Genomic DNA, 24,715 nt, shown 5'->3' on the forward strand with positions numbered 1-24,715 from the left:
GAGCGTATACGTATAATAGTGAAGTATATGGTAATATATGCCATTGATATGACCTGGAAATGCTGTTAAGCCCAAGGTTTTGTTGGTGTTGTGGTTGATTCATTTTTAAGATGGGCATTGAAGTTATCTGAGCTTGCTTGGTACCTTGGCAACCTTGAACAATCATTTTTATTAGTCTCATAAGCATATTCAGCTAATTAGCCCAATATGTCAAATGTTCTTAATTTCACTGCAAAAAGCCTGAAAACACACGTATAATACGATTTTCAAGTTTTTTTTTTAAAGACCAGGAATTCATCTGTTACACTGGTTTGTACTTCCAAACTATGTAACTGTCTTAAATATCATAATTAGCATAATTACATAATTAGCATATTATGTATGTACAGTATACAATAGTCCAGCAAATGGTGTCATAATATGCCATATACATTAGCGCAATATGTCATATTCACTGCAGAAAGCCCGAAAACACACGTATAATACGATTTTCAAGGTTTTTTAAAACCAGGAATTCATCTGTAACACTGGTTTGTACTTCCAAACTATGAAACTGTCATGAATATCATGATTAGCATAATTACATAATTAGCATATTATGTTTGTCAAGTGTACAATAATCCAGCAAATGGTGTCATATGCCATGTGCTGTGCTCAGTAATGACCTGGAAAAGTTGGTATGTACAAGGTCATTGTAGATTGGGGTTTTAGATATGTTAGATGGGTACTAAAAAAGCAGTAAACTAGTTAAGCTTGGTTGCCACTCTCTCAACCTTGGGTAATTATCTTTGATTAGGCTAAATAGCATGATGTTAGCTAATTAGAATATGCAATGAGCATGTTGCTAATCTTTATCTAGGAATCTGAGTACTCATAAGGTATGACTTTTCGAGGTTTTGAGATTTGTATTTAAGGATAAATGCTACTTCGTTGCCACTTTGGCAACATCAGGCAATCACAGTCTAGTAGCCTAATAGCATAAAGATCTAATTAGGTTGACAATAGAATATGTTGTTTACGCTTTATAATGAAGAAAGCTTGAAAAAATAACACATTTTCAAAGGTTTTCTATTAACAGGAATCAATTTGTGACCCCAGTTTTTTTATGGGAGATGGCTGGGTTGGGAGGGCAAGGACATCCCCCTATAAAACAAAATATAGTTTTTCATTGTTGTATGATAAAAAGAAAAAAATATCTCTCTCTCTCTCTCTCTCTCTCTCTCTCTCTCTCTATTAATCATTATTATCATTATTATTATTATTATTATTATTATTATCATTATTACGGAAGGGAGGGAAATACTGGTGGCACAACAACATGTCACACATTCTGACAACAAAACAAATCACCACCACCAGTGACATCAGACTTAAAGTAACAAAACCTGTATTCTTCCCTCGCCTCAAGCGGCATCGTCCCAGTCTCGATCTATCTTTTTTCCAACGTGGGCCGAACAGGCCACACTCACTTTGTACATATGCATATTCATGACAATAATCATGTATACATATATATAATATACAATATATAATATATAATATATAATATATAATATATAATATATAATATATAATATATAATATATAATATATAATATATAATGTATGATATATAATATTTAATATATAATATAATATAATATATATACATATATATATATATATATATATATATATATATATACGTATCTAACAACATCTCAAGGTCACATAAAACGGTATCAAGTATTGTAAAATCGACTATCGGAAATATGCAAATAATCTCATTATCCCAATTACGATATTTAAGACACCTTGCACCACTTACAAATATGTGAAAACCTATCTAATAATGAATTCCTCTTCATTCAAAACCTTGAAAAACATTTTTTTTTGTTTTTAGACTTCCTGCATAACTACACATTGAACATTATAGCTTTTTGCTGAATATGCTAATTAGGCTATTAGATAATAATCGCACTAGGTTGCCAAGGTGGTTACCAAGCTTCGCTTACTTCAATACTCGACTAAAACAAATAAAGAAATAAAAAGCCTTGTACTTAACAACTTTTCGAGATCGTTTAAATATGGTGTATTTATTTATCTACTTTACACTATTTTACTTTTGTACACATGTAAACTAGGTTAATATGCTAATTATGATATTTAAGACACTTTTATCATTTGAAATTGGGAACTGGTGTTACAAATGGATTCCTAGTATTAAGCTATAATTTGCGTGTTTCTGGCTTCCTGTGTACAATTCAATTTCCAGGCGTCCTGGATTAAGATTAGCAGGATACATATTACGCTAATTAGGTATAAATTATCATGCTGGATTAGGCTAACCAAAGATATTTACCCATGGGTGAGAGGATGGCAACCAGCTTAATTAGTTTACTGCCTTGTTAGTACCCATCTAAAACACCAATCTAAGTTACAAAGACCTTGTATATACATACCAACTTTTCCAGGTCATATACAGTACATGGCATATGACACCATTTGCTGGACTATTCTACACTGTACATATGCTAATTATGTAATTATGCTAATTATGATATTTAAGACAATTACCCCACAGTTACATTGTTTAGAAGTGTTTATACAAACAAATGTTACAGATGAATTCCTGGTCTTATAAAACCCTTGAAAATCGTATTATACGTGTGTTTACGGGCTTTCTGCAGTGGAATTAAGAACATTATGACATATTGGGCTAATTAGCTGAATATGCTAATGAGACTAATAAAAATGATTGTTCAAGGTTGCTAAGGTACCAAGCAAGCTCAGATAACTTCAGTACCCATCTTAAAAATGAATCAACCACAACACCAGCAAAACCTTGGGCTTAACAGCATTTTCCGGTCATATCAATGGTGTATATTACCATATACTTCACTATTATGCGTATGCAAATACGCTCATTATGCTAATTACGGTATTTAAGACATTTAAATAATTTGAAATGGAAAATTGATGTTATGAATTGATTTCTTGATATGGAAAACTCTTAAAAAGTTTTATTTCCCATGTTTTCTGGTTCTCTGTATCAAAATGAGTAATATATTACATATTTTATGTATGCTAATTACGTAATTATGCTAATTAGGCTGATAAAAAAAGTTGCCCAAGGTTGCCCAGGTGGCAACCAAGCTAGATTTACATCAATACTCCTCTAGAACACGAATCAACAAAAAACCTTGTACTTAAAAACTTTTCCAGGTCATGTACATGGTCTATGACATCGTCTACTGGACTATAATATATTATTCTTAAGCGGTTAAACCGATTTTTTTAACATTTTGAGTTGATGTTACATTTAGGGCTAAAATCTATTGTATTTATATATAAGTTGACAGTAGGTTGATATTCCAAATAGGGTTGAAAATGTTACATTTAGCGGTGTTTAGGGTCAAAATAAAGTTCATTGAAGATTAAAATGTACATGGATTTCATTTTGGATTGACTCGATCATAACATTTACGGTCGATATTTCATTGATGGGTTAAAAAGTATTGCAGCTAGAGTTAAAGGGATGGTACAGTATTGGTGGAGATAAATATTGGGCTTGTAACTTTTTGCGAGATACTAAGAAAACACTTATGAAATAGTATAGAGCATACCATTTTAAGAGGAATTCAAAGATTATTTGATCAAAATCGGGTTTGGAATTACTGAAACATCCAAAAACAAAGTAAAACAAAGCGATTGTAATAGAATGTGGGTCCCACACTTTATTAGAATCGCTCTGTTTTGGATATCTCAGCCATTTCAAAACCAATTTTCATCAAATAAACGTTGAATTCCTCATGGAATGACATACTCTTTCACATTTTATACGAGGTTTCTCATTATCTTACTAAAAAATGTTAGAAACCTGAAATTAGGTCTCAACCAAAACTATATGATCCCTTTAATATTAAATCTAGGGTTGATATTACATTTTAATGGTGTTAGCATGTATAACATATAGGGTGGATATTAAACTTAGGGTAAAAAGGTATTACCTTTAGGGTTAAAAACTATTACGCCTACATAGGGCTGATCACTGTATTTCATCTAAGGTAAATATGTATTACATTCAGGGCTGACATTGCATTTAGTATACATAGGCTTAAAATAAATTACATTTACTGGTGATATTACAGGGATCGTATAGTTTTGGTTGAGACCTAATTTCAGGTTTCTAACGTGTTTGGTGAGATAATGAGAAATCTCTTATGAAATATGAAAGAGCATGTAATTCCTTGAGGAATTCAACATTAATTTGAGGAAAATTGGTTTTGAAATGGCTGAGATATCCAAAACAGAGCGATTCTAATAAAGTGTGGGAGCCACATTTTATTACGATAGCTTTGTTTTACTTTGTTTTTGGATGTTCGGTCATTCCAAACCCGATTTTCATCAAATAAACTTTGAATTCCTCTTAAAATGGTATGCTCTGTACTATTTCATAAGTGTTTTCTTGGTATCTCGCAAAAAGTTAAAAGCCCAATTCTCATCTCCACCGATACTGTACCCTCCCTTTGAGAGTAGAAATGTAATATATTTAGGATCGATATCACATTTAGGGTTGAAATTTATTTCATTAACGGTTGACATTACATTGAGAGGTAGATATATACTACATTTAAGTTAAAAATATATTACATCTAAATGTCTAAAATCAATATGACATTCAGATTTGAAATGTGTTAGATTAAAAGGGTAAAGTTTATTGCATTTAGGGTTTATATCATGTATTACATTTAGGGATAAAATGTGCTTATTTAGGGTCGATAATACATTAACGGTTAAAATGTATTTATATTACATTGAAAGTTAAGAAGTATAATTCTAGGGTAAATATATTGTATTCATAGTTGAGATTACATGTTGGATTAAGAAAGTAATACTTTTGGGGTTAAAATGTAGTACATTAAAGGTAGGGGATACCTTTTACAGAACTCCCAAAATGCAGCAAAACATTAAATATGAACCTCAGGGGACTTCTTTAGGCCACTGCTTAGAAATTTGGAAGTCAACAGTTATCTACAATTTGAATAATGCACAAAACTCAACTACTCAGTAGTTCTGTGTGTCAGCCACACTTAAGCCTTTTTGTCGCAGTCCTCTGTATTTTTTTATCTATAAACACAAATCTAAAAGTATAAGAGCTGATGTAATAACATATAGAGTGTGTGGCAAGAATGTATATAGAAATGTTTGTAAGTTTTGATGAACTTTATTCACAAAATATACATGATGGACACACATGCAGTGCATGGGTCTGCAAAGGTAGCCTAGTAATGTACTGGAATTTACGGTGAGCCCCGAAAAGAATTCAATTCAAAATCTAACGGTCAATAAAAATGTACTAAATGTTACCTTACACTTTCAATACTTTATGGGAGTTTCTAAAATGATACCCTCTTCAACATACCACTGTGTTTATACAACTCTTCATTCAAGGCATGCAAATGGGATTCCCTACCTTTAAAGGTTGACTCGATTAGGGTCGATATCATACTTTACGTTAAATATTTTACATTAAGGGTCGATATCATATTATGGTTTAAGATGCATATCTAATAGGGTTAGCATTCGTTACCTTTTACAATGCTCGATATTACATGTTGGTTTTAAGTGTAATACAGTAAGGGGTTGAAATATATTACATTTAGGATTAAATGAATCTATATGCTAACGGTCGATATTACATTAAGGGTTGATATGTATAACATTCGTGGTTTGTATTATAATTAGGGTAGGCCTATTATATTTAAGGTCGATATTACATTTCAGGTTAGAAAATATTACTTTTAGGGTAGATTTATGTTGGATTTAGGTTTAAAATGAATTACATTAAGGGTTGACGTTATAATTATTAAGGGTCTATATTACTTAATTGGTTACAACGTATTACATTAACTTACATTAACGGTTGTCTCCAGTTATTACATTTAAAGTCAAACTGTATTACATTTCTTTTTGAATCGATTATTACATTTAGGGATGAAATGCATTGCATTTAGGGTCAATATTGGATCTAGGATTAGAATATATTACGTTTGGGGTCGATATTACCAAAGCTTTAAAATGTATTGCATTTTTGGCTGTCTCCGGATATTATATTTCGGGTCAAAAATGTATCATATTTCGGGCTGACTCGATTATTACATTTAGGGTTGAAATGTATTGCATTTAGGGTCGATACCATATTTATTGTTTTTGTCACATTAAGGGGTGATAAACCGTTCTGATTCCTATAATTACAATCCATTCAAGTAAGAGAAATGAACAAAATTACCGTCGTAGTGCATTAAAGACAGCAGATTATTTCCTTCTTCACTCCTCGCTGTTTCCGGCTTTGCTCTGTGTCTTATCGTGTGTGTGTGAGTGTGTGTGTGTGTGTGTGTGTGTGTGTGTGTGTGTGTGTGTGTGTGTGTGTTCCACGTCTGTAGCATTGTGCAAACTATTAATATCATTGATAATTCAATTGAATAAAAATTTGAGAAATTCCCTGACGAATTAAGACGAAGATACTTTTTTTTCCTGCCCACTCATAAACAGTTCAATTTGTAATCGAGTAAGTCTTAACTCTTGTTAACATCTGATCTTATTGGTATTGACATAAACAAAATTGCAAGTCTGCCATAATCAAATCAATAGCGCTAAAATGACCAAGCATCCCTTACAAGGTTTCAGTGCCATAGCTGCAAGCAAAGCAGGTAAAGCTGATAACGTGTTCTTCCCGTATTTTCCATAAAGATAACCGCAGGTAGCAGCACTGACATTTCGTTCACAATTCTTTTTGCAGTGTTTTTCGATGATGGAATGGCGCCGCTAAAGACCAAGTTGCTTACTTGTCTCTTATGTAATAGAACAGCTCCGTTTACTAGCTTAGAAAAACGGATTTTCTTCGCGCTCCAAACTCTGTCCTACCTTATTGTTGAAAAGATAAGATTTAAGTGAGTTATATCGTCGTTTTTACAAAGAAAGACTATGGAGAATCGGTGACAAAGACAATCTCATCCAAATTGAGCATTGCTTCATTTTGTGTTCTACAACAGACAGTTTTTACATGTGTTTCACCTATAGTGAGTTTCTGATCAACCAAAACCAAATGAATATAGGGAAATCTAGATTTATTCACGTATCATTCTTTTATTTCTATTTTGTTTTAAATGTTCTTTTCACGATTGATGCAAAGGTAGAATGTTTTCTGACTATGCTATTGCCATTTGTGTACCCAGGTGATAGGAATACCAGTAGCCATTCCTTAAGTAGCAATCGATGTTAACCAATTTGCGCAACGCATCAACTTGGTGGGCAGATATCGCTCCGATATCAGGTTCCCCTCGCAGTCTTTCATCGGCTGGTCCTCAAATGATCTCATCGAAGGCGTTAAGCTGTCGGAACACCCCATGCGAAGCAACCTGTTTGCCCGCCGAGCTATGGTGAAAAAAAAAATGCTCGAAGATGAATAAAGAGAGGAAGAAGGAGAGGGAGGAGGAGGAGAAGTAGTCACTTTAGACTGACCGTTCCCATTTTCACCGAGTTTCGTTTCCCGATGGCACTTAGAGTTAGAGCAATATATGCGTCATATTTCAGTGGAGATATTTTGGACTGTCTACCAGCAGAGTGCTGAATACGTGCGTGCATGCCTATATTACAAGATCTAGCAGCTTCCGCACTTTTAAAATTCTGTGTCAGGTATACAGGTTCTCCGATTCACAATATGTGAATGATGTAAACGACCGTGTAGTTGATGACAAGTAACCATCTTTTTGGTTTTCCTCATTAACAAACACACACACACACACACACCCTCATTTAAAGGAAAAATCCGGATGATTTTCAGACTTTTACATTTGAACAACTATGAATTAATCATACTGAGTACATAATTTCAGAACATATAATAATTGGGGTGAGGAATAAGAATGTTTTCAAAATTTATAACAAATTGCAGTGAACAAGGACGATGACATGGTAGCCGCACCATAAGGATGCATGATTTGGGGCTCAAGGAAGCAGAACAAAAGAAGAAAGCATGCATAGACTTCACACAGGTGAACTTGTTAAGCAGGAGGTATTGTAATGGAATTCTCTATGTCATCGACACTGCTCAGTGTAATTTGTTTTTCAGAGTATTGGTTTCTCTGCTGAAGGACCACAATAAAGTCCACAAATCTATGGAGCTGTCGATTTATGTACTACATAAGATGAAATTATGAAAATCGTCTGGAATGCCCCTTAATGTTATAACAGTATTTTTAAATGTATTTCAATAGTTCATTATGTAATAAGTGTTTAAAAGGACCAACACCTACTAGCTTCTGTGCTACCTCTTGGTTCTTTTAGCAACCTCATTGTGTACAACATAGCCATATTGTAGCTCTTTTTTTAGATTAATAGTTTCAGATTACATAATCATTTATAATTTTATATTATAGATTATATTCAATATGTTTTGTTTAGATCGTTTAGACTGTTACATGTAGTATGTATTAATATTGATGTATAAACATGTATTCAAACTTTCCTGTACATATGTTGTTGTTATAAATAAACTCAAACTCAAACTAAATATACTCAAACTCAGAAATAATTTTACGAATTTGTCATATTGTCAGACAGGGATTGTCATAGATAAATCATAGGCAGGAGAAGCTTTTTAAAGGATTCTATAGAGAATCTAGGGAAACTCTGAATACGAATAAACCACCTCTTTATTATATATATACATAAGTCTAAGCCCGTCCAAATATTAGGATAACATATAAAGGACTATGATAACATCATTGATCCAGATAAACAAATTGAATCACATACAAAATTCATATATATATCTACTTTAATTTAATTTCCATCTCTCTCAAGAAAAAAAAATAAATAAACAAACAAACGAGCAATTATGATTATGTTAGGAATACGTTGATGATGTGTATCCCATTGCTCGTGGAGGGGAAAAAAATCGTTCCCGGGGGGAAAAGAAAATAGGGTAACCAACGTTCATTGTCCTTTAAGCTGAATTTCTATCAAAGTTATTAAATGTCTGTTTGGATTGGAACATATTCTGTGTTCACCGAGAATGCCAGATGAGTCGTAATCTGCCAATACAAACAGTAAATTAATGGTGCTCATAAATCATCTTTTAGAAAGGAAACCAAAATGAACTGGGTGACTCATTGCAAAAAAAGAAATAATAATAAAAAAACTGACTTTAATCTCTGAGAAAGGGCAAAGTAGATGCAAATGTCATAAGTGCTCCCAAAAATAATTTGTATTACTTATCTGTATCACTTATTTGCTAAATTTAACTTTCCTGTATACAGTTACCAACGCAACGCAATCATGCGCTATCTATCTTATTTTGTCTTTGCTGAAAGTGAACGGGTGTCATAATCATAGAAGAAAACAATGAGGGCTCATTCGACCCCGGAATCCTCCTACATACGACATTACCTTTAATTGTGCAAACGCTTTGTCGGCTCGAGTGGCACTATCGTTGGAAATTTAAGAGATTATTTCTAATCAGCGCATTAGATTATAACCGCTGTTCGGGCTGATGTGACTGATTCAGATTTACGGTAGCTGGACATAGGTAAGGGAGGGAAAACAAAATAAAGAAAAAAAGACCCACACACTCACACTATTGAGTACTATCAATAGATTTTGCAATCACTTGTGGATTCTTGCAGGTCCAACCATACTCCCTTCGGCGATCTATGGGCTAATACGGACTTCTCGCTAAATGCGTTCTGGCCATAATGTATGATTAGGAGCCAATGCTATAAACCCGATTTTAAGTGATGGTATCATAGGGGTTTCGCGGATATTAATGCGTGTTTCATCTATATGCCTGGTGTACACAGCACACTCTAAATGAGTCATAAATAATGATTGTATTTGGTTTTGTTCTGTTTGACATTAAGGTTTTTTCTTCTTTTTTATTTCATTTTTGTTGTTGTAACGACATCTCTTGCTGTGGGCAGCGTAATCCGTCATCTGTCCTAAACGCATTCTCCTCACCACTCTAAACGAGCCAGATTAACACCTAAATTGGATCATTCGCAAGTATCTGGTGCAACATCGTCTGAAACATAAATGGCGTCATTAATTTAGCAATAAAAAATGATATCAACAAAAAGCGACGTAACATTGCTTCCGGTAGTTTATTTGCTTATACGTCCGTATTGCATGCGTGCATGTGTGTTTTAGCTTTCTAATAAGCCATTTGTCCCAAAGGTATTCTCGTTACCACTCTAAACGAGCATGATTAACACCTTAATTGGATCATTCGTAAGTATCTACTGCAAAAGTGTCAAAAACATAAATTGCGTAGAAATGCAGAGATAAATATATATATATGTGTGTGTGTTAACGAAAAAAAAGGGCAACACTGGTTTTCTGTGATGTATTTGCTTCGTTCATCTGCGTATCATGTGCGTATGTGCGTTGAGTCTTCCACACACATTTTTAAGAATGAATTTAGAAAAAAGCAGCCATCTGAAACAATCGTAAAAGACGATAGAAAAGCCGATAATTTTTCCTCTCCCTACATTTGAGTGATTTTGATATCGCTATCATTGAGCACGTCACCCACGCCACTCCCACCATAATTTCGATTTTCCATGTTGCGTGATCTCTCATTTGAAGTGAATGTGATTATTTGCACGTTTCTGTTCATGTGACCAGTCTTTTATCGCTTATTTCTTACCATGTAAAGTTATTATTGTTCTTCAAAGGAAATGTAAACATGTTTTGAGACACGTATGTAGGATATAACTTCACTCTTCCTTGTGAGCGAGAGAGAGGGAGAGACAGAAGGGCGAAAAAAACCTCAGACTTTTAGAGAATTCGCAATATCTCTTACTTTTCCCAATACGAATACACATCCCTTCCTCTCATGTACTGAAATTCTAACATCAAAGCCTGGCTAAATTTTTGAAGTTTCTTCTCATTTTGCCTAAATTTGCAAGAGAGTTTGTCCGCGGAATGTTAACTCTGTTCGGAAACATTCGCCCATTTTTCCCTTTTTTAGTTCCTTATCCATTTATACTGTTTCTCGAAGTAGCTCCATGTTATGACTTAGAGGCATATTCATCCACGCTTCACTCTCGTAGCCAGAAAGTTCAGCACTCTAAGCAGCTGTGAGCCATTAAACAATTTGTCTGAATATAAACTAAGCTTTCGCTAAAACACACGAGACAAAGTGGACGTTATCAAATATGCACCATTAGAACATCCAAGATTATTGCAAGGAATACTGCATCCACTCCAAATGCAAGTATTTTAGGACGAATATTGAGGAAGATGGCCGACTTTTTTTTTTAAACCATGGCGATCCGAAAAGTGGCTGGTCTTCTTTGAGGATGATTCAATTCAAAACTACATGTCAAAGGAAAGAATTGAACAGGGAATTTTGACCTACGAGAGTTCAAATTTCTCCTTGGCTGACAAAACCCAAAGTAGGTTCTATTTCGTTAGTTTACATGTACGGATACATATCTTCTCCACATAAGTTCACGGATACTCATAGAGGGCATTTTATACATTGTCCTTTGACGCCAAAGACATAAAACATATTATGTACACATTTGATTTAATGTTGCTTTGAAAAACAGCTCAGGATCTGTCAGAATGAAGTTATAAGCACCAACTGACTCTTCAGCTTTGATGTCCATTTCATTCACCCTTTTAGGATTCATGTCAATTTCGTAAATGCTAATAAATGAAATTACATCATTGTAATTGCACCATTATAACGGTATCATGTCTGCACAACTGTGTTGTTTTGAAAGAGCTAATTTGTGCCAAGTATCCAAGTATATAGGCCTATTCTGAAAGTCTAGTGTATGAATAGCCAAAGCCAGATTTTAAGTTATTTTACCTAATTTTGGACGAGGAAATGACTTGAAAGGATTGGTAATCATTATATCGTGAGACACAGTAATTAGCATTTTCTTTCTCCTTTCATTTGAAAGACCACGATGTTATCAGACTCGGAGAAGGGACCAATATACACCATGATGACGACGACCAACGCTCGCATCAATGAGGCCGCTGACGAAGAATGAAGGACTGGTTGTAGGAATGATGACGATGATTACGATGACGATGACGATTACGATGACGATGACGGTGTCAATACTGATCAATGCTTATCAACCCTGATATAGGTGTGCGTGGCTTTAATCAAAAAGAAAATATGTGAGAATTTGTCTGTAGGCCTTCTATAGCTAAAACGACAATGAGTCCACGGATGATGAGGGCTAACTAAGTCAATGTACTTTCTAAATTCATAGCACGAAATAGGAGATGGGGTGGTGTTGGATAGCCATACGCACAGCTGTAAATTAGATGTATACAAAAATGAATGGTTGATAGTTATCATCATAATAATATGTGAGAGTCAGAGCAACGTATTTCGAAGAAATCTATCCTTATAGGGACGGATATTTTTGTGCTAAAAATACGGCACGCTGCATCAATTCTAAAACACTCGGAGAAAAGAATGGGAAGGGGGTATGGGAGAAACCTCGGAATATAGGGCTTCAAAATGCAGTAACTTGTCTCCTTTATTCGCAGCTACTTATTGCAACGCAAACGCAATCGGATCCCTTGCGCGCTTCCCTAATGATGTTCATCTATAGAATCTCCTGCCGTGACGAATATTCCTGCTTCGCTTCCAATGAAGAAATGAGCAAATTTTCCTCCCACTAAACCTTCCTTCCACACCACCCCACCCCCCCCCCCCAACTACACCGCCACCCATCCTTTCTGCAGAATTCTGCACAGTGCAGTCATTTTCCCCATCCATCCGTTGTGTTTGCCTAGGTGCTAGATGAGTCTTCCACTAGAAGTCTGCCCAGTTAAAGAACGTGAGGATTTGAGTTTGCCTAAATGACGTCATCAACCCATTAAAATTGTCCTTGAACCTCCCAAACTGTCCTTCGTGAAAAAGGTGAATTAACTGATCGGGCTGTTCGATGAAAATCAATTTTCGCCGCCTCTTGGTCTTATGACTGTCGCTCCGGCAAGCTTTATCATGTCTATAAACGATCATGATTCTTGTTGACGTTCAAGAAAGAGCACAGAACAATAAAACAGAAAAAAATACTGATAGCAAAATATGGGTGTTACAAGGAGCGCACATCGCAAGGGGAAAATAGGCTGCAGATACTCTCAAATCGCACGTCAATTCAGATTCTAGATTATCAGTGATTATGTTCTAGGTTCTTACTTTGTGTCCCATCTCCGTAACGAGTCGTATTCACATTGCTGTTTGTTCCCTGAAACCTGCAGTAACAAGTTTTGCTTTAGCGATATCTGCATATTTTACATCTTGTTGGAAATAGTCTTTCTAGTTATAATCCACGGTATATTTTGTTTTTTCTATATACCTTTTTTTAGATATACATATTGTCTTTTCTCTATACCTTTTTTAGATATACATATTGTCTTTTCTATATACCTTTTTTAGATATACATATTGTCTTTTCTACATATCTTTTTTTAGATATACATATTGTCTTTTCTATATACCTTTTTTTAGATATACATATTGTCTTTTCTATATACCTTTTTTTAGATATACATATTGCCTTTTCTATATACCTTTTATGGGTAGATATAAATATTGTCTTTTCTATACACCTTTTTTTTAGATATACATATTGTCTTTTCTATATACCTTTTTTAGATATACATATTGTCTTTTCTATATACCTTTTTTAGATATACATATTGTCTTTTCTATATACCTTTTTTAGATATACATATTGTCTTTTCTATATACCTTTTTAGACATACACATTGTCTTTTCTACATACCTTTTTTTTAGACATACATATTGTCTCTTCTATATACCTTTTTTTTAGACATACATATTGCCTCAATGTCAAGTGAAATATAAAAATAAATGTGCTAAACTGTCCAATGAGTCTCGAGTGAAAGACTGGTGCAGTTTTAGTAATCAAATTTAAAAAAAAAATAACAGAGAGGGGAAGAGAGAGAAGGGGGACAGGGACGGACAGACAATCACACAAACAAAGAAACACACGTAATACAGGCGGACACACGGACAGACCGTCAGACAAGCAAGCTCTCCCTCTGTTGAGAAAAAAAGAAAAAAGAGGGAAAAAAGTACTGTCTTGAAATTTAAGGAACACGAGGGATGCGTATGCATACGCAAAAACTTTTGTGAAAAGCGGCCATACAGCCACTTTAAAGGCATAATTTACCATTTGCAGATGAAACAAAAAACAAATGTGAGTTAGGGATAGAAACAACCACTGTAAAAATTTGAATAGGTATAATCGATGTTAAGTATTGTTAAATATACAAAATGTGAACAATAGTTATAATAAAAATGTTTCCAGATTAAGCCGTCTACAGTTACGGTTTATTGAGAAAAATACAGATATCTCCTTATATTTTAGGCTTTATCGCGAAAATCTTATATGATTATAGGATGTTTTGTGGTACAACAGACCTACACATATGCATCAAATGTGATATCCTGAAAAATTTTTAAATCACTGCTCCCAAAGGTAAACGGGACCTTTAAGTTCTGCGACGCTATGATACAAAAATGTAAGATGCGATGACTTTCTGGCACTGCGTTCGGGTTCCCATCGTGATTGAACAATGAATGCCTGATATACGAAGAGGAGGGAACATAATTCTTGTAAGGGCGTATATATATAGACTGAAAACAAACAAGAATACACAAGCTCATTTAGATGACAGTGGTTACTCCGGCAAGTCCGGGAAACCGCATGGGCCTCTGACGCTGTATCATTCAATATTATAATCTGTATCAAACCAGACTGGTAATTTACAAAATTCATTACGACCTTTTCTGATGATATTATTATCATTGTTTATCTCCATTGCAAAATCGTTCAAAGTCTCTGAGTCTCTAAAGTTATAATTGGATCCTTCAATCTCATGATATTGTCGAAAAATTGAATTGAATTTGAATTCGAAATTTGAATTTAAATTAAGTTAGTTTGATTTAAGTTCTTTTTTTCTGTCTCAATAATGAGCCAACTTCCGTATTTTTTTTACCGATTTAATGAATCTAACGACTTTAAAGGGTGAGCATAGTTTTGTTTTAGACGGAGATTCAGGTTTTCACTTTTTGCTAAATGAGTAGAAAACACACATAAAAATGAAATATTAAAGAGCATACGATTCTAAGAGTAATTCATAGTTTATTTTATGAAAATTTGAAATGGCTGAGATATTCTAGTACAAAGCAAAACAAAGTTGTCCTAATAAAACATGTAAAAGGTGGGGTCCCACCTTTTATTACAACTACTTGGTATTATTTTGTTTGTTTGATATCTCAGCCATTTCAAAACCGACTTTCATCAAATAGACCTTCAATTCGTCTTAGTATTGTATGCTTGTTAATATTTCATATAAGTGGTTTCTAATTCTCACAAAAAGTTAAAACACGAGTCCCCATATCAACCTTTAGAATTTCTTCCTCCAACAAGATGGGATATGTTCAGAGCTGCCAATTCAATGACGACATGTAAATAACATCTGCAGCGAAACGATGGCGGAAAATTATGGGTTACGCGATTTTTCGAAAGGAAAATGACAGATAGCTCCAACCCACATACATGATGAGGATGTCCATATCGATGTAGCCAAGGGGGCTTTCAGTGATGTCTTATCAATCCCTATTGCAAGTAATCAAAACGTCTTTTAGAAACAAGTTGACGATTCGTCATCACCTGCCATCATCCGATTTCGTCGTTCTTCAAACACTTCATCTCCCCCTCCAACCACCCACCCCCCCCCCCCACACACACACACAACATGATGACTGCGAATAAAAGAGCGACAAATTAAATTTCACCCGTTTTAGTTTTCGAAATGAAATTCTTATATATTTACAGAGTAGCCAGGCGAATTCTTCGGCAGTCCCAACCAAATTTGGAGAAAAAAAAACTTGGGGAAGAAGGCGCGAACAAGAAGACTGCGATCCGGGTAGTATGGACAAGTTGCCGAAGGCAAGGTCTACTAAAGTCATCCTTGATCGTATTTATTCTGGAAATGAAATTTCCAAACGGACGTATTTGATGGCGCCTATGCCACACATTTATCCATCAGCTTTCTCTCGCAGACTTTGCGAGAGACACTGTACTTCCGTTGTCAATTTATTTGATCAAGTTTGATTACAGACAGAGTGGAAATTATTGTGAGGGCCTCACTGATATATATATATATATATATATATATATATATATATATATCAATTTATTGAAGTACAAATATATATATATGTATATATATATGTATATATATATGTATATATATATATATATATATATATATATATATATATATATATAAAATATTCTTCAATACAATTTTGAAGAGACTAGATATTACATAGTAATGAATACGTAAGCTCTGATATCATGATTACGCTTTCATTGTCATCCCATCCAATTGTGTGCAGGCAAATAAGGAATACGATTAACTAAAATCAATGACATCACCTCCGTAACTTTTTATATAAGCATGGTTGGTCACCAGTATCATAAACACTGTGTAGGTGACATTTTATCATACATTTAAATTCAGCAAGCTGTAATATCACTTTCTAATAACATTGACAAGTTCAACTGCGCATTGATGAAGTCAGATCTTTGATGTAGTGAAACGCCCACAAGCTCCACAGATGATTTTATTCTGCCAGTTGGCTCTAAGTGGATAGACATTGTTATGAAGAATTGATCCAACACGTGGCATTTCATGTGGAAAATAAGCGCTGCGGTTAAACCCACAAACACTGTCGGTAACCTGGGGGTTCATTTTATGAAGCTATCACAGTATATAAGTATACATTTAGCAGAATCGGAAATTAAGCATGAGGTGTCTTTGCAATTTGTGGGAATCACAATTGATGATAAATTGATTTGGAAAGATCTCATAAACATTATATGCAATAACATTTCAAAAAATATTGGGATACTTTTTCGACTTAACTCTTTACCCACTGTTGTTCTTAAAATGATATATAATGCAATTATTGCATACAGACTTTTTAAACTACAAAAACGTGCAATAAGGGTTATTAACCATTCAATTTACTTAGCTCACACTTCACTAATTTTTAATTCCCAAAAGATTTTAACGTTGTATGATAGATATAAGTATATTTCAGGTAATCTTATGTTTTTATGGCATAGAAAGCTTTTACCCAATTCTCTGATGCATAATTTCACCTTAAATTGCAATATTCATTCATATCATACCAGAAACGCTGAGAAATTTTACATGCCAAAAGTAAGAACATCGTTATTTCAGAAATCTGTTTTATCAAGGTCCGCTTATATGGAATTCAATACCAGATGATATTCGTAAAGTTACTTCTTTTAATGTATTCAAACGTAAACTTAAGGAGAATTTTATACAAAATTATCATTCCTAAGTTCTTGACATGTTTGGCTGGCATTACATCTATTCTATAAATGATTGTAACTCACTTTGTTTGTACTGTCTTTGTAATGTACACGTAGCGTTTTGTGTATCATGCTGTATTGCTTTTTGTTTGTTCTTGCAACTGAGTATTTGTTCATCTCGTTTTTTATAAATATGAAATAATTTTCCACCAATGCATTTTTTAATTGATTATCTGGGTCGGCCAGGTTTTAAGGAAATTTTCAATTCCTCGTTGGCTACTTCCCTTCAGCTTTATGTATTCCAAAGTTCTGTTTTTACTCTGTCAGTCATGATTGTTCATCATTGTCTTTCTCTGTTGTTTTTTATGCTGAACAAATAAATTCAATTCAATTCAATGCAATAAACTCTTTGCATAAATCTGAGAATGGCCAATGTCGCTCATAAACACCATCAGAGACTGTGAAAGAGAAGTAAAATGTATTTCATGAAGTCTCTCACAAGTGTGTCTTATGAGTAACAAGTCTTTCAGAACACTTTCATGAAACTGACCCCGGAACATTATAATTTGAATAGCAATTCGCTAGCAAGAATGATGCATTCCATATAACACACAGCAGTGAGATGTCATTCTCTACAATCTCACAGTTGATGTTTTGAGTATTTTTGTTAAAAACTGCACCCGAATTGTTGATTCATGACCTCATAATATTTCAAGCTCTGTTTAATAATCTTCCCCAGAAAGATGGAGTCACATTACAAGCCTATACAGTACTAACTTGATTAAACAGTTAATTACTCAAAAATGTTATCACATCGTCCTTGTATCATTCACTTCCTGATGAAAAAAGAACATCTTTTGAAATTCCACGTCTTTCATTTCACATCCTCTACTTACATGCCCTACTTTATCTGCAAGACTGCCTTTCTATTGGCATGCCTACGTGATAATCTTTGCTCTCTATAGAAAGTCAAAGTTTATACGTTCTTTAATTGACGCACTCATAAAGAGATCGTGCCTTATTTGTTATTGGCCCAAAACTATGGAACAATCTTCACCTCACATGTGCAACGTTTGTTATATTCAACTGGATCACGTGACCCCCCCCCCCCCCCCCCACAGACACATTTTATTCAACTTGGCATAATGATACAGATTGTTTTTCCGATATACATCATTTGTGCGTGTGCGCGGGTGTGTGTGTCCATTTTAATTTTCTTGTACGGGCGATTTTCCTCTCCCCCCCCCCCACCCACTGTAAATCAAAGCGTCATAAAAGCCATTTTATGTGATGTAGTAAGTTGCCACTACAATTATCAGTAATGGTAATTTAGTTTCTATAGCGAATATAACCAATCAATGTTCCCTGTATGCGTTTTACAATAACTCTTGTCCATTTAACGCACACACTATCAACACAAAGGCATATTAACAAATTACAATCGAAATAATAAAACATAAACGTACAAGGCACAACATAAGCAGTATACCTTTATTTACGTAATTTATATATTTTAAAAAAATTATTCTACAAAAAGATTACTCGGTATTAATATTTTAATAGGAATGATGATAATAAATGCAAATCATTTGCGTCATATCCACTCCAGGCACATGCACCCTGCATGGTCACTGGTTACTATTATTTCCAACCAGCACTGACAGTGTTCACTCTCCACTCCCAGAGGAGTATTCCAGCCAGTCGTCATCTTGCAGGCGCGAATACAGATGTTGATCTACCAAACATTCTCATCCTACCGGGCACTCATTCATCCTCGTCGATTGGGACCAGCAATGTAGATAAAGTGGCGTACTGAAGGGGAAACGTGTCGAGCTTGGCAGGGGCTCGAACCATCGAACCCGTACCACGTTAATGTGATTCAGTGACCAGCGCTCTTATCCATTCGGCCACGACACCTCTAAACATGTTTTGATATCGAGAGACCGATAAAGACACAGCTTACTGAGACCCGGATATTGTACCGCATGAGTTTACTATAGATACAATTCAAGCAAAGGAAATTACCTTGTGATCTGCACTTTACCTCTCAGACCGAGGAGTTTTTCGGACAATAAACTTTGCCTCTTGCATGTGTGTGTGTATGTGTGTGTGTGTGTATGTGTGTGTGTGCTTGTGTGTGTGTGTGCGTGTGTGTGTGTGTGTGTGCGTGTGTGTGTAAAACAAGGGTGTCTTGGTTCATCTGCAACTGAAAGACGAGTCTTGCAGTTAAGTGGAATATGTTCAATCTAAACAACCACATTCAAATTGTGGCACTGCAAAACAAAACAAAAAAGTATGTCAGGAACAATTCCTCCTGTGGGATTCAAATCAAGAGAACCAATTCCTTTCGGAGTAGAATATTGCATGCCTGTCGGATGTGACAGAGCGTGCCATAGAAGTCCCCTTGTATTATGACGTGCGTGATAGCAGCTCAAAATGCGTGACATAGTCGACCCAAGACAGATTTAAATCGCCCCATTTGTACCGTTTGTTCATCTCCGCGAACTTTTTTTTTCTTCACGCACCTTTGATTCGAGAAATCTTTCATTTCTCACGATCTAGCGTCTAATTAAAGGTCACGACACAACTTGCTCTCCCTTATTAATCCTATATCACTGGACAATGATGATATTATGAGTGTTGCTTGCATATTGTACGGTGTTTGCCTCCATCAAAAGAATATTAAGATGGCTGTAGTCATAGAGAAATATGACGTGCGATGTGTGTCAAAAACATTCAAGACATGACGAAGATATAGTCAAAAACTGAAGAAATAGCGGCACAACTAGCCGGTCATAATTTGTACATTGGAAAGGAAGGGGAATGAGGATGAAGGGTTCAAATGGACAAAAACGCAGTTGAGAAAAGTAGAGAGCAAAGCAGAGAGAAATAGACAGACAGACAAACCGAGAAACAACACCTTTTTGTTCATAGCACGATGCATTTTGATACATGGAATAATCATGTCCGACCCTCGATGGGGAGTGGTGTGTTGTTGTTTTGTTTTTTTCCTGGAAAGAAACTAAAAAAGAAAAAAGAATAAATCAGACAATAAGCATAACGCGACAACGAATAACAGCAGTGGAAAACGTGGTAGCATGAACGAATGAATGTGAAACGACGAAGAGAAAGCGTGTTAGATGAAAACAATGGCCGCGGTTTGAAAATGGGATTCAAGAGCGTACAGTTGCGACTAAGGTATAGAGCAAAGAATCACAGGAAAAGGCATAGCTGTGAGCAAGGAAATATCACGTGGTAGAGAAAGATCGAAGAGAACTTGAAGTGTGAGGGAATTATTGCGATCGCTCCACGACATCTTCAAAGCATGGATGCTGTTGCCTTGGGAACCCGCCGGAGCTTGCCGCATCTCGCAGCGTGGAGGTGGCATTGTCCGTCAGTGTTACGCTCTGGTACCACCGACCACGTACGCTTTCATCTCTAGCTTGTCTGTTTTCACGCAAAGTCGCCGTTATATGAAATCATAGAGTCCCTTTAAAGGGACATTCCAGACGATTTTCATAATTTCACATCGTGTAGTACATAAATCGACAGGTCCATGTATAGATTTGTGGAATTTATTGTGGTCTTTGAGCAGAGAAACCAATACTCTGAAAAATCTTAAACAAATTACACTAAGCAGTCTTGATGACATAAGTCCCCGTTCCACTATGCCGTTCTCGCTACGATTTGACAATTTTCTCAGGTCGGGAAGGATCGGGTAAAACCTGAGCCGATCTGGACACAGTACGATGTTAGAACGCTCTAAGTACGCTGCAGTTACGACTACCAAGTGCTTGCTACGCTCTTACTACGATGATCGGGAATGAGACATTACGATCTCTGCCGCTGCCGGTACGCTTTAGAACGATGTAGCTACGCTGTCAGTGCGATGTTGCCGATGTTATCCGATCGATGCACGCTGTATCTACGCTCTGAACGATCTATACGATTTTATCACGCTGTTACCCCGTTCAGAGAGCTGAAAAGTGCCCGATGTGCCCCGATGTACCCCGATTCGACTGTCGGTCTGCAGTCAGTCAACTTATTAGCATGCAGAACCGAAGAAATATACTGTGGACCTCGAAGAGCTAGGCTCCTCGACTCACGGTTCTTTTGCAGCAATGCATTGTATAAACAAAGACGTGCTGATTTTTCCAAGGCTTTTTCTTGATGTCCTTGCTTTTATAGTCCGTCTTCCTCCAGTTGTAGATGATTTCATATTCTTCAAAATTCTGCTATGTCCTCTTCCTCCTCTTTCAGCACCACGTGCAGTCTCTCTTTCTTCACCTTTTGGGTAGCTGCTTTGCTGCTTCGCTGCTTTCTTCTCTTCTTTTTCTTCATCTCTTCTTCTTCTTCGAAAATTACAGCTAAAATTACTTCCCGTTCTTGTGCCGATGGTACTACGCTCAGAAAGACCTTGTTACGCTCATCCCGCTGCGTTTACGCCGTCACTACGCTCTCCCCGCTGCGTTTACGCTGTCACTACGTTCTCCTCGCTTGCTGTACGATTAAAATTAATGTCAATTTTGGTCGGGGAGATCGGGAAGAAATTTTGAACCGGTTCAAAATTTCTTCCCGATCTGAAAAAATGCCCGCTCCAACCCCGACCTCCATACGCTGCTGCTACGATGCTTCCTATCCCCGTACGCTTTTGCCGCTCTCTCCCGATCTGCTAGATCGGGACAGATCGGGGTCCAAATCGTGATAGTGGAACGGGGGCTATAGCAGCCTCACGTATTTCAGAAATGTAACAGTGTATTTCCATTACAATACCACTTGATTGACAAGTCCACCTGTGTAGAATGTATGTATACCGTCTTCTTCTGTTCTGTTTCCTTGAGCCCCAACTCATGCATTCTTATGGTGAGGCTGCAATGTCATCATCCTTGCTCATTGCAATTTGTTATGAATTTTGACAACATTCTTATTCCTCATCCCAGTCAATATAAATTCTGAAACTCTGTACCCAGTATATCAAGTAATCTATAGTTGTTCAAGTATAAAAATCTGAAAATCAACCGGAGGTCTCCTTTAAAGGGGAAGGCTAGAAACTGATCAGTGGGAGTCAGTGGAAATGCTGGGAGATGATTGTTCCAATCCTTATGGGATTCATTCAAGAGTTCATTGTATATCTATTGTTGTGTGAAAATGATTTGCTTCAGAATGGTCTCATATTCAAGTAATGTGCAATTTAATGCTTCCAGGTTAGCGTCCCTGGTCAGTGACAATGCTTCCAATTTATACACATGTATACGTATATCTACGCATACATGAGATGCTTCCAATTTATACACATGTATACGTATATCTACGCATACATGAGATGCATGGTCCAACATGGTCCAGTGTGTCTGACGTAGTGTAAAAATGAAGCCCTAAGAACTTGCTGAATACATCACCAACAGTCAAAAATGTAGGATTGACCGCATGAAAATCACACAAACAGATGTCTTGATTGTGATGTTATCATCGTTTCTTTGTTCATTTGCGTTTCTTTTTCTCCGTTCGAAGTCACTACAGCTCACTTAATATTATTCGGAACACACACACAGACACATATATATTATGATATGTAATATATCTTATCCGGTCTTGATATTCTAACGCAGAATCTTTAAAATTTCAGCATCCTTCTCGTCTGTTCATTGCCCACTCCACGAACATCAACCACGAAATCACATTAATGAAATGCTCGACAAGATTCGAACTAATTGGACTGAAATTTGTCGTGGTTGTAGATGCACATCACAGTTTCTCTGCACTCCGGCGGTGCCTTTGACTGTAGCACGCATGTTTATTGGCATCTGGCATTGCGTATGATTTCACGTATGCACAGTTCCAACACTCACATAATTGAGCGAACACAGATTGAATTGAAAGAATGTTTCCTCTGTTCCTAATTTCAAAGAGTAAATTACCCCCAAATGTATATGTGGATTGACTGTATGCAGCGATCACAGTAAAGCACATCGGTGAAGTTTGAGGGAAATCTGACAGTCTGTTCAAAAGTTATGAAATGTTATGATATTTCAGAGTTTCGGTGCCGCCATCGCTGGATGTGAAGATTACAACGGTTCGTGACGCAACAGCAGAACAACGACGTTAAAGGCTTTTTATACTGTTAAATTGTAATGTTTTATTTCATACATTACATAATTATATGATCGATCAAGAACATTATCGTGCTATGGTTGAAAATTTCTTTGTTAGATCAATTTGTTTTTTATAATCATACGAGTTCACCAGCACATTAAGATACGGGGCTTCGAAAGGATCCATACTTCTACTTTTAATTCACATTAATAACATGATGAATTAATTCGCTTTAGTTTCTTTTGTCATGTTTACCGAAGGTTGCATGATATGAATATTAGATTATCGTACGGAAATTTAATAGACCTCTCTAATGTTCTAAATGTAGATTTAAGTAAAGTTGCAAGCAGATTTTAATGAAATACCAATTATGTTACTTAATACCAGTAACGAGCAGCAACCTACGATACAAGCAAAATGGAAAACATTGATGTGAAAAAAAAAGAAGAAGCAAACATTAAGGAAGAGAAAAGTGGACACAAAGACAATCTGCTGTAAAATGAGAAAGTTAATACTTTATTCATTATATAAACACACACGCACACACACACACACACACACACACACACACACACACACTAGTGACCAATCTGCCCTGCACGAATATCAGTCTAAGATGATCTGAAATGCCAAAAAGACATAGAGCATGTGTGTTTGGGGTTGTTGTTTTTTGCGACTTAAATCGTTCATGTACCGTGTGTATATCCCGGATCGCGACATTCTCGACAGCATCTGAACTTTAAAGCCCATAATAATCACGTCATGCTTTCAAACTATGCTTTCATATTTCGGTGGCTTTTCTTGGGACAAATCATAAACGACTGGAAGGCTTTAAGTTCTAATATCCTGTCACATCAATATCAGAAATCGTTATTCGGGCACTTAGTAAAATATATAGCCAGGTTTCCGTGACGTGGAGGCAAATAGTTTGATGGTTCAAGAGGGGCCTACCAAACACTCGAATTCTTGAAGTAAAGTAAGGTTAGTAAAGTTCGTAAAGTATAGGGACATAATAACAATACAATAAAATGACTGAAATGAAGAAGTCAGGCAATGAAAATCATGACGTATTTTGTTTCCGCATGTATTCAATGAAAGTTTAACACGTTCTTCTGCCAAAAAGAAAATGTACTGCGAACGATTGTAGCCCCGGTCATGGCGTGTGCAACACTAACAGTAATTGAAATTACAGCACTGCTCTATGCTATATTTTTAGTTGTCACTCA

The 24,715-nt window shown here is 35.9% G+C and overlaps 1 pseudogene; it reads left to right on the top strand.

Moving 5' to 3' along the window:
- Window positions 1-6,640: 6,640 nt before the first annotated feature.
- Window positions 6,641-24,715, top strand: part of LOC139723722 (pancreatic triacylglycerol lipase-like) — a 37,583-nt pseudogene continuing 19,508 nt past the window's right edge.

Source organism: Diadema antillarum, unplaced genomic scaffold, assembly GCF_040938485.1.
Source record: "Diadema antillarum isolate AM-2024a unplaced genomic scaffold, OU_Dant_1.0 scf00000198, whole genome shotgun sequence".
Lineage (NCBI taxonomy): Eukaryota > Metazoa > Echinodermata > Echinoidea > Diadematoida > Diadematidae > Diadema > Diadema antillarum.